The sequence below is a fragment of the Scylla paramamosain genome, unplaced genomic scaffold (assembly GCF_035594125.1).
Source record: "Scylla paramamosain isolate STU-SP2022 unplaced genomic scaffold, ASM3559412v1 Contig134, whole genome shotgun sequence".
Taxonomy (NCBI): Eukaryota; Metazoa; Arthropoda; class Malacostraca; order Decapoda; family Portunidae; genus Scylla; species Scylla paramamosain.
The window spans coordinates 90,604-100,000 of NW_026973799.1; the positions used below are offsets into that span (position 1 = coordinate 90,604).

General features: G+C 43.2%; 1 long non-coding RNA gene across 9 annotated transcripts in view; it reads left to right on the plus strand.

Moving 5' to 3' along the window:
* The first annotated feature begins 2,032 nt into the window (after positions 1–2,032).
* Positions 2,033–9,397, plus strand: part of LOC135099490 (uncharacterized) — a 38,838-nt gene continuing 31,473 nt past the window's right edge. For 8 of the 9 annotated variants that reach the window (XR_010268023.1, XR_010268013.1, XR_010268017.1 and 5 more), the window contains exon 1: positions 2,037–2,051. This is a non-coding gene — a long non-coding RNA (uncharacterized LOC135099490). Of the gene's footprint in view, positions 2,052–9,397 lie in introns of all 9 variants that reach the window. The other variant, XR_010268024.1, reaches the window with a different exon arrangement.

Consider the following 9,397-nt stretch of genomic DNA (forward strand, 5'->3'; position numbering starts at 1 on the left):
AATCTGTCACTCGAACCGTAGAAAAAACACTTATCTTCAATTAGAGCCTTTTAAATGTAGAAGTCTTGTTAATCTGTCACTAGAACCGTAAAAAGATCCTTAAAAAACAATGTAGCTTCAACTAGACCTTTGGAAAATAGAAATCATGATAATCTGTCATTATAGCCGTTAAAAAAAAAAAAAAAACTTAACAACCCATGTAACTTAAACTAGGTCCTTTGAATGTAGTGGAGGTGCGGCACAGAAGTCTTTCAGAATAATGGTCGTGGAGCTGCGACACTGCCAGGTAAATGATTCAAGAAGTTAGGTGTTTGCCGTATGACCCGATGCTATTACTTGCTTTGGTGACGCCAGATTAACACTGAAGGCCGTATTCTTAATCTTAAGGAATCGGCAACGACCTGATGATGATGATACACACACACACACATTTTCCTACCATCTACTGCGCTTATAGCATTTCATCTGTTATATTTGTTTATTTTTGTAATTTAATTTTCTATTATTTTTCACTTGAGTGTTGTAAGGGCTTCCCACAAGTAGACTCTACTTACCTTTCAGCTGGCTTATCCACCTACTATCTCTAATAGTGCCCGTCCCTTATGCCAGGACGCAGGGCTCCCTGTGCACTCCATCATTACAGATTCACTCTATCCCTCGTGTTTGCGTATACCTTTCTCTTCCTTCCAGTGAGGTAGTCAGCCTGAGGGTCCTGTATTCAGCACATCTTTTGTCGTGTTCTATAAATTTGCACTTTACTTGCAGCCCCTTAATTTCTTAACCACTGTATAGATGGCACAATTCATAATGTATATATTAATGTAATGTAATGTGGCAACGATTGTGGCAATATTCTATTATGATAACAAATTAAGCCAACAAAATCTTTCACTCACAAACGTTCATGTGGACCGTGCAATAGAGTGGAACCTCTCACGTGGCTAGTCAGGGGTGGTGAGTGATGCGTCTCACCACCAGGTGCTCGACACAGGGCAAGAGAGGCCTTTCATCACCATCCTGCCGGTGCGTGAACGCCTCAATTACCATACTATTCGCACACCCTCCAAGAGGGGAGTGACTCGCAAACTCTTCCCAGAGTGGAGAATGAAGCGAGATGTGGCAACCTTAGCAACAGGTGACCATATAAGAGAAATAATACGAGCCTCAGTCCACAATATGTTAAACATAAAAACTGAAAGAGCAATCAGAGTAATTAATAACTATGAAAGAAAATGGAAAATTAAAACAAACATGAATAAATTCACGCCTCTCCACCTCGGAGCCAAAAAAACCTTTCCCTTAATCATCAACGACGAAGAAATAGAATTAAAAAATAATGGCAAATGTCTAGGTCTAACCATTACCACCACTGGTTATTACAAACACATTCAGGAACGAAAGAATATAGCAGATGTTGCACTACAGAAACTATATAAACTGTATAAATTGCCAGAAAAAATCAAAATTCACTTAGTTAAAGCACTAATCCTACCTATACTTGACTATCCACCAATCCCAACGCACACTATGAGTAAACACCAGATAAGCAAACTACAAAAAGTACAAAAAGCACTGAGATTCGCCACCAACCAGAAACACCCGTACACTATGACAACAGAACAAATACACACACACACTAGAACAACACCTCTTAACATACGCCTACACTACAGAGCCAAGACAATATGGAACAGAATAGAAGAACTAGAAATACCAACCTACCAAGCCCTTAAAGACAAACTAAACCAAATAGACAAGTACCACCGTGACTACCCAAGCAGCCTGCAGGCATGTAGCACTACACCCACACCAATTTACTAACAGTCCAACCGACAATACATACTTACCTTGATTCACTTACCTTACCTCAGTCCACACTGGCGGCAGCTTCCAGCTTCAGGCGGGACAGTTGGAGCTCTCGGGTTGAGACGGGCACCAGGGGAGCGAGCCTCTGACGCGCGCCACACCGCCCCTCGCAAACACCACCCGCGCCTCCCTCACACCCTCGCCGAACACAACAATACCCCAACGGCAGCAGTGGTTTTGTCCTTGTGAGTACAAACTAAGGCTTGTGTTTGTACATATTAATTACTGATTAATAGGATATAAGGCAAGAAGGAAAAATTTTCCTGTTTTATTATTATTATTATTATTATTATTATTGTTATTGTTTAAGTTTTATCATAATCGAAAGAAATGCGATGTCACTGGTAGTCGCGAGAGTTTTAGTGATACAGGTACAGCTTCAAGAACACACACACACACACACACACACACACACACACACACACACACACACACAGAGCATCCATCGACTCACTCAACCGACCTAACCACCCAACCACCCATTAAACTCCAGCCCGATCTCCTACACACACACACACACACACACACACACACACACTGTCTACCCACCCACCCGCTCATCCACGTAGCACCCCGCCTTAGCAGTCTCCCCCAAACACATGCAGCCCCGCCCACTCCCCACCACCCACACGCGCCTTACGCAGGTCATTCCACCGCTGCGTACGGTGCCCTGGTCAGGCACGGGTCCCGTCTCAGTGGTCGCGTCATCTTACTGGGAAGAAAATAGAGGAGGTACAGAGGTGTCCCTGTCAGTACTCCCTTCTCGTGCGTCAGATGTCACTATCACTCCTACTACTGTTACTGTTACTACTGCTACTACTGCTGCTACTACTACTACAACCACCACCGTACTGCTTTTGCTGCTGCTGCCGCTAAAACAATAACAACAACAACAAGAACTACTACTACTACTATTACTACTACTACTACTACTACTACTACTACTACTACTACTAATATTACTACTACTACAACTACTACTACCACCACCACCACTACTGCTACTACTACTAGTACTATTACTATTACTACTACTACTACTACTACTACTACTACTACTACTACTACTACTACCACCATCACCACCACCACTACTACTACTACTACTACTACTAGTTTTATTAATGCCACTGCCACTACGTGTATCTCAATTACCACCGTCACCACCATCATTACCGCTACCTTCACTACTACTATCACCACCACCACCACCACCACCACTACCAGTACTACTACTGCCACTAACGCAGCCAGGACCTCTAGCACAGAATCATAATAACGAAGCTAACAAAGGCCGCCCCTCGTGGCCCGCGGCTGCTGGGTGCCAACTAATGGCAAGGCATGTCGAGCGTTTAGCAACATCTTTATACAATGTATTCAAGGCACAAAGATGACAAGCTGCTTCCCTGACGTCCTACTGCGTCAGATCCTCGAGGCTCTGACAGGGCACGGATAACGGCCAGGGGTGTGGCGTAGCTCGTGGGTCTAGCGGGCGGGGATGATCTGTGCTGGCGGCTCAGTGGATGGTAGACGAGACTGGCAGGGATGACGGACTGGGGTGTGGCTTAGCTTGAGAGTCTAGTGGGCAGGGTTGTGGTTTGCTGGCGGCGTGGTGTCTTGGTGGGCAGTGGGCTGATGTGTCTGTGGGATGGTGGATCACTGGGGCTGGGCTGGATTAGTGAAGTTTTGTATTAGACTGGGTATTGGTAGGTTGGTGGACTGAAGGACTGGTGGGTTTGTGGATTTATGGGTAACTGGAATGGGGGGACTTAAAGTATTATTACACCTGAGGACTGATGACTGTGTAGAGGTGAGCTGCCAGGCGGTGAGTGGAGGTTTCACCAACATAGTAGCGACACTACTTCCCTTTAGAGACAGCACGTCAGTTATAAGTAGTCTTGACATACGCACATACATACACACAGTCCTCCCCTTCACAGAGAGCACACTGATTTAAGTTAGTCTTCACACACACACACACACACACACACACACACACACACACACACACAAACACACACACACACACGGTCATCAGTCTCGCTGTCTTCGTTGCAGCCTCGTCTTTATCAAAAACCACTTGCCTTTGGTCTTGCCTTGTCATGTATCACTGAGCATGACGAGCTTCACCGCGGTACTCCAGCGTGCTATTCTTGAATGCTGCCACCCTGTCGTCGGGCAAAAGGCAGGAGGAAGACGGAGGCAATGATGGATAAAGATCACCGATTTTACTTCTTTTCTTTGAGTGACTGGTGACTTCAACTAGTGATCGTTCTCCGCCATTCCTACGACTTGGCCTAACAAAGACTGATTTTCCGACTGGCTTAATGTGATGCAACAATGATGTCATATGTCGCTAAGAGAGAGAGAGAGAGAGAGAGAGAGAGAGAGAGAGAGAGAGAGAGAGAGAGAGAGAGAGAGAGAGAGAGAGAGAGAGAGAGAGAGAGAGAGAGATACTCGTATTGAATAAAACCAGTGTAGGTCGTGACACACTTTAATTGATGCATAATCCAATACTTTGAAAAAAGAAAGTTAGATTCCATTTTTCATCTCTTGCTTTTCGGATTAATCTATGTAGAGAAACATGCAAATTTATGAATGGTGCATATTCATGAGTCATCTTAATCTTTATCCTCACTTAGTTTTCTGTTACAATCACCCGTTATTCTGTCACTTTTACTAATAGCGCGCTATGTAACTCACTTTATACTCTTTTGGATGTAAGAGGGGCTCTGGCAAAGGGAGACAAAAGAAAGACAACAACCCCACTGAGGTGCCAGGCCCTACCTTCCGTAACTAAGTATTTCTCCCTGTAGGCTACATTCAAATAGTCGGGGGAAGGACATTTAATTTCAAACAATAAGGAACAGCTGCATAACAAGCTTACCCCCGAGGCTTCCTGAGCTACCTAACTTGATCTTACTTACTTTCTGAGTAGAAAAAGAGGGAGTGAAAAAGTAGAGAGCACGTACCATATATATATATATATATATATATATATATATATATATATATATATATATATATATATATATATATATATATATATATATATATATATGTAGCGAAGGTGAAGTGCTACTTGGCCGCCCGGGAGTCGCTCAAGCGAGAAGTTTAGGCTCCCAACTATGCCTCTTGGTCATAGCAGTGTTTAGTCCTTTAAGGGTAACAGTTTCCAGTGTTACAACATTGTAGCTCTGGCAAAGGAAACTTAGCCTGGGTATTCTCTATTTATTCAACAATTATTATTAAAGGTTTATTGAGTATTATGTCAACATATACATATATACATATTGCACAAAGGAAAAAATATACATGAATGTACATAATACACAAAGCGGGCACCAGCCCGCAGGTGGGGGAGTCTTGGGGCCCGGTGGTGGGCGGTGCGGTGGCGCGGCGAGGAGTGCTGCTCGCCGGTTAGGAAAGGAGCTGCGACCTGTTCAGCGGGGCGGGGGGCGCTGCCCTGAGAACTCGCAGCATCAGGTCTGTGGGCGTGTGGCGGACGATGAGGGCAGCCCTGGCCTCGCAATCACTAAACACAACAAACGACACATACAAAATTATGGAAAAAAAGAGTGTATGTGTGTGTGTATGTCTGTGTGAAGAAAGGAGTAGTAAGATGTGTTGAGAAGATGTGTAACACATGTGTTAAAGAGCGTGCAAAGAATGTGACAAGTAAGAGAAATGTATAAAGATATGAAAGACAAGAGCGTGTGCAGTAGAGAGAGTGAAAACGGAAGGGTGATAATGAAATAGAAAACGGAGTGCTAGGAGCGGTGACTTGTGTCCCGCTACATATATATATATATATATATATATATATATATATATATATATATATATATATATATATATATATATATATATATATATATATATATATATATATATACGAGTATATATATATATATATATATATATATATATATATATATATATATATATATATATATATATATATATATATTTTTTTTTTTTTTTTTTTTTTTAAGAGATGCTACTTTCTTTATTGATTAAAAAGGAAGCCTCACTAATATCCTGGCAAGGCGGACTGCTATTCTCATTGGCTGACCAGGAAGCCACGTTAACTCTTGATTGGAGGATGTGGAAATACGAAAGAACCACTCAGCTCGGAAAATTTGTCAATAGGGGAAACCAGCCGCGGACAAAGGGACGAGTGTGGGCGTTGGGAGGGAGGGAGGGAAGGCAGGGAGGAAGGATAGGTTGGAGGGTGGGAGGGCAGGAGAGAGAGAGAGAGAGAGAGAGAGAGGAGAGAGAGAGAGAGAGAGAGAGAGAGAGAGAGAGAGAGAGAGAGAGAGAGAGAGAGAGAGAGAGAGAGAGAGAGAGAGAGAGGAGGGGGGGGTGCCGTATTTTCAGAGGTCACAAAGATAATTAGCCTGGTCCTCATGGATCTTTTTTTCCACTGATGATGCTGAATATTTGTTAAATTATCAGCAAAATCATAAAAATCCCAATAACTTCCACTAGAGCTGTCACAACCAGTGGAAATAAGAAGACATGGAAACATTTTAGAATACAATTCACGAACTACGAAGAAAAATAAAAGAAATATAAGAGCGCCTAGATGCAGTACTTTATTTTCATCCCTTCCTTTTTTTTTCTTGGTTTGTTTCGAGCTCGTGTTTTTGGGACAGACAATTGCGTCACGCACGGCTGAGGCTCGCACGGCGTCATCAAGGGGACACACGATATGGAATTTCCGGCACAGTTTTTTTTTTTTTTTTCACCTGCATGTTGTGGGAGCGTCTATATAGATTTCAAAGGGACACATAGGAAAAACAATGAAGAACGGAACAAAAACAAACTACTAGTCTTTAAGTGGTTTAGGGATTATAACAAGGGGGACGTAAACAAAATTCTTATGATCAATAATCAGGATATAACAAGAAATAACGGTTTCAGACTTGAAAAATTTAGGTTCAAGAAAGAGATAGGAAGGAATTAGTTCTGAAATAGAGTGGTATATGAATGGAACAACCTCAATAATCAGGTTTGTAGTGTTGAGTCAATAGGGAGCTTTAAAAGAAGATTAGACAAATTTATGGATCGGGATGATAGGTAGAGATAGGTAGGTGTATTTCATACAGGGGCTGCCATGTGTAGGCCTGATGGCTTCTTGCAGCTTCCCTTATTATCTCATGTTTTCATGGAAGAACACTGAGAAGAAGAAAAAAGAAAAAAACACCAGCTGATATATTAAACATTGTGCAGCAAATAACATCTCTCTCTCTCTCTCTCTCTCTCTCTCTCTCTCTCTCTCTCTCTCTCTCTCTCTCTCTCTCTCTCTCTCTCTCTCTCTCTCTCTCTCTCTCAGCATTATTATTTTTTCTATTTGCATCAATGTCAATTTTATGTCACTAACGAGTTAAACATTTCACCACAAGACAAACAAACGGACACACACACACACACACACACACACACACACACACACACACACACACACACACACACACACACACACACACACACACACACACACATGTAGATGGCCACCATGAGATCTATCCTTCTTCCTTAATTGTCTTTCCACTCCCACCTGTTACGCTGAAGCTTTTTAAGAAATTACACACTACTGTTTATTACTTTTATCTCCGGGTTGATGCGAGCCCCAGCGGGGAGTGGAGTCTCCTTGTTACTGCTTGGCACACTACTACTAGTTATTACTTGAGGCAGGCAGGCAGGTGGGTCGGGGGGGGGGGGGAACAGATGGATGGGTAGCCAGGTAGATAGGTAGATAAAATAGATAGATAAATAGATGGATAGAAAGATAGATAGATAGATAGGTATATAGATAGATGGATAGACAGATTGATAAATAGATAGATAAATAGACAGATTGGTAGATAGATAGACAGATAAACAGATGATTTGATACATAAACATGCTGAATGAAAGAATCTATGAGTTTGACAAAAGGAGGCACGGTTTCAGAGAGAGAGAGAGAGAGAGAGAGAGAGAGAGAGAGAGAGAGAGAGAGAGTCAAGGAGATGAGACGTAAATACAGAGACAGACAGACAGACAGACAAAAAAGAGACAGATAGGCAGACAGACAGACAAGAGACATACCCTAACATGAATAATACTAACCCTCTTGGCTGTCTGAATACTCCGAGGTCCAGCGGCCACTGTGTCTCTCCTTAGCCTGAGCAGCAAGACACGCTGGAGGCGGCTCAGGGGATCTTTCATTAGCTATTATAATCCACGTCTTTCCCGTCGAGCGAGTACTTAATGGGATGAAAGAAGCTGGAGAGAGAGAGAGAGAGAGAGAGAGAGAGAGAGAGAGAGAGAGAGAGAGAGAGAGAGAGAGAGAGAGAGTTGGTATATTCCCTTTCTTATATTATACGTTCACCGTCCCTGTGTGTGTGTGTGTGTGTGTGTGTGGAGAGAGAGAGAGAGAGAGAGAGAGAGAGAGAGAGAGAGAGAGAGAGAGAGAGAGAGAGAGAGAGAGAGAGAGAGAGAGAGAGAGAGAGAGAGAGAGAGAGAGAGAGAGAGAGAGAGAGAGAGAGAGAGAGAGAGAGAGAGAACATTTTAGGAAAAAAATTTGCTAACAGATTAACATTTGGCGTTAAAAAACAATAGTTAACTTACCTTATCCTTATCCCTCTCTCTCTCTCTCTCTCTCTCTCTCTCTCTCTCTCTCTCTCTCTCTCTCTCTCTCTCTCTCTCTCGTTCCATAATAACATTAATATCAGAGGAGTGCTCGAGTGGCATGTCCCGCGGCGCTCCTTCCTCCCTTCAACTGATGAACCAATGTTATTCTGCCGCCTGTGCATGTGTGTGTATGTGTGATGGAGACACAATCACAGATGCCGGCAATGAAGGGGGCCAGGCTCCATAACGCCACAGCGGCTCGTCCCTGAGTCCTCCCAGCGCGGCGTGTCAAAACAGGCGTGGTCACGTGGGGTGCAATTTTGCCCTTCCTTTGACACCAGTGTTATCAGGACCCTGTGAAGGCCCGCCACCTCATCAACATTTCCACATTTCCAGCATGCGGCCATTTTTACCTGTTCCTTTCCTCACATCAAGGCGGGAATACTCAGCCAGCGTGGCGGAGCAGATAGTACCTCTGCCAAAATTGTGGGCGGAATGGAGTGCAAGGCTTCTGCTATGGTCGCTTCAGTGGACGGCTGCGTTGCCGGTGGTATTGAGAAATCGTGGGGATATTGGTGCAATGGTGATGTATTTGTTGTCTCCTAATGTGTAGCATTCTGTAATATATTATATAATGCTATAAGGGTTTTGTTTATGCTGCATGAGTGGACCGCAAGAGTTGTTTGGTGGCTTTAAGTAGTTGTGGAAATATTGGTCTAGGGTGATGTATCTGTTATCCCTTTATGTATAGGAGTTTTGTCACGCCACATTAATGGGCCGCTGGGGTTGTGTTGTGTGTTCAAGGGGTCATGGAGGTAATAGTCTGAGGGTAACACCTTTGCTATTATATAGTCCTTCATGTGTACAAATCAGCTATATTATGCTGTTAACGTTTTGATCTTTGAAATATGAA